This window comes from Festucalex cinctus, unplaced genomic scaffold, assembly GCF_051991245.1.
Source record: "Festucalex cinctus isolate MCC-2025b unplaced genomic scaffold, RoL_Fcin_1.0 HiC_scaffold_203, whole genome shotgun sequence".
NCBI lineage: Eukaryota > Metazoa > Chordata > Actinopteri > Syngnathiformes > Syngnathidae > Festucalex > Festucalex cinctus.
In genome coordinates, this window is record NW_027520450.1 from 42,981 (window position 1) to 46,245 (window position 3,265).

Sequence of the window (3,265 nt, forward strand, 5' to 3'; positions counted from 1 at the left end):
CATCCGGATGCCAAAATAAACTAAATACAGCAAAAGATTTGAGTGCACAACGTTTGGTTTAGATTTGACAGCCATAATCAGCAATTGTGTACATTTGAGCTGAATGTGTCAAAATCTTAAAAATTAACAGGTGCCCAAGCAATTTCATGCTAGAATCATCATCCGGATGCCAAAATAAACTAAATACAGCAAAAGATTTGAGTGCACAACGTTTGGTTTAGGTTTGACAGCCATATTCACCTTTTTATTGCTTTAAATGCGTTTTTAGCGCATGATTGTACATTTGAGCTGAATGTGTCAAAATCTTAAAAATTAACAGGTGCCCAAGCAATTTCATGCTAGAATCATCATCCGGATGCCAAAATAAACTAAATACAGCAAAAGATTTGAGTGCACAGCGTTTGGTTTAGATTTGACAGCCATAATCAGCAATTGTGTACATTTGAGCTGAATGTGTCAAAATCTTAAAAATTAACAGGTGCCCAAGCAATTTCATGCTAGAATCATCATCCGGATGCCAAAATAAACTAAATACAGCAAAAGATTTGAGTGCACAACGTTTGGTTTAGGTTTGACAGCCATAATCACCTTTTTATTGCTTTAAATGCGTTTTTAGCGCATGATTGTACATTTGAGCTGAATGTGTCAAAATCTTAAAAATTAACAGGTGCCCAAGCAATTTCATGCTAGAATCATCATCCGGATGCCAAAATAAACTAAATACAGCAAAAGATTTGAGTGCACAGCGTTTGGTTTAGATTTGACAGCCATAATCAGCAATTGTGTACATTTGAGCTGAATGTGTCAAAATCTTAAAAATTAACAGGTGCCCAAGCAATTTCATGCTAGAATCATCATCCGGATGCCAAAATAAACTAAATACAGCAAAAGATTTGAGTGCACAACGTTTGGTTTAGATTTGACAGCCATAATCAGCAATTGTGTACATTTGAGCTGAATGTGTCAAAATCTTAAAAATTAACAGGTGCCCAAGCAATTTCATGCTAGAATCATCATCCGGATGCCAAAATAAACTAAATACAGCAAAAGATTTGAGTGCACAACGTTTGGTTTAGGTTTGACAGCCATAATCACCTTTTTATTGCTTTAAATGCGTTTTTAGCGCATGATTGTACATTTGAGCTGAATGTGTCAAAATCTTAAAAATTAACAGGTGCCCAAGCAATTTCATGCTAGAATCATCATCCGGATGCCAAAATAAACTAAATACAGCAAAAGATTTGAGTGCACAACGTTTGGTTTAGATTTGACAGCCATAATCAGCAATTGTGTACATTTGAGCTGAATGTGTCAAAATCTTAAAAATTAACAGGTGCCCAAGCAATTTCATGCTAGAATCATCATCCGGATGCCAAAATAAACTAAATACAGCAAAAGATTTGAGTGCACAACGTTTGGTTTAGGTTTGACAGCCATAATCACCTTTTTATTGCTTTAAATGCGTTTTTAGCGCATGATTGTACATTTGAGCTGAATGTGTCAAAATCTTAAAAATTAACAGGTGCCCAAGCAATTTCATGCTAGAATCATCATCCGGATGCCAAAATAAACTAAATACAGCAAAAGATTTGAGTGCACAGCGTTTGGTTTAGATTTGACAGCCATAATCAGCAATTGTGTACATTTGAGCTGAATGTGTCAAAATCTTAAAAATTAACAGGTGCCCAAGCAATTTCATGCTAGAATCATCATCCGGATGCCAAAATAAACTAAATACAGCAAAAGATTTGAGTGCACAACGTTTGGTTTAGATTTGACAGCCATAATCAGCAATTGTGTACATTTGAGCTGAATGTGTCAAAATCTTAAAAATTAACAGGTGCCCAAGCAATTTCATGCTAGAATCATCATCCGGATGCCAAAATAAACTAAATACAGCAAAAGATTTGAGTGCACAACGTTTGGTTTAGGTTTGACAGCCATAATAACCTTTTTATTGCTTTAAATGCGTTTTTAGCGCATGATTGTACATTTGAGCTGAATGTGTCAAAATCTTAAAAATTAACAGGTGCCCAAGCAATTTCATGCTAGAATCATCATCCGGATGCCAAAATAAACTAAATACAGCAAAAGATTTGAGTGCACAGCGTTTGGTTTAGATTTGACAGCCATAATCAGCAATTGTGTACATTTGAGCTGAATGTGTCAAAATCTTAAAAATTAACAGGTGCCCAAGCAATTTCATGCTAGAATCATCATCCGGATGCCAAAATAAACTAAATACAGCAAAAGATTTGAGTGCACAACGTTTGGTTTAGATTTGACAGCCATAATCAGCAATTGTGTACATTTGAGCTGAATGTGTCAAAATCTTAAAAATTAACAGGTGCCCAAGCAATTTCATGCTAGAATCATCATCCGGATGCCAAAATAAACTAAATACAGCAAAAGATTTGAGTGCACAACGTTTGGTTTAGGTTTGACAGCCATAATCACCTTTTTATTGCTTTAAATGCGTTTTTAGCGCATGATTGTACATTTGAGCTGAATGTGTCAAAATCTTAAAAATTAACAGGTGCCCAAGCCATTTCATGCTAGAATCATCATCCGGATGCCAAAATAAACTAAATACAGCAAAAGATTTGAGTGCACAACGTTTGGTTTAGATTTGACAGCCATAATCAGCAATTGTGTACATTTGAGCTGAATGTGTCAAAATCTTAAAAATTAACAGGTGCCCAAGCAATTTCATGCTAGAATCATCATCCGGATGCCAAAATAAACTAAATACAGCAAAAGATTTGAGTGCACAACGTTTGGTTTAGGTTTGACAGCCATAATCACCTTTTTATTGCTTTAAATGCGTTTTTAGCGCATGATTGTACATTTGAGCTGAATGTGTCAAAATCTTAAAAATTAACAGGTGCCCAAGCAATTTCATGCTAGAATCATCATCCGGATGCCAAAATAAACTAAATACAGCAAAAGATTTGAGTGCACAGCGTTTGGTTTAGATTTGACAGCCATAATCAGCAATTGTGTACATTTGAGCTGAATGTGTCAAAATCTTAAAAATTAACAGGTGCCCAAGCAATTTCATGCTAGAATCATCATCCGGATGCCAAAATAAACTAAATACAGCAAAAGATTTGATTGCACAACGTTTGGTTTAGGTTTGACAGCCATAATCACCTTTTTATTGCTTTAAATGCGTTTTTAGCGCATGATTGTACATTTGAGCTGAATGTGTCAAAATCTTAAAAATTAACAGGTGCCCAAGCAATTTCATGCTAGAATCATCATC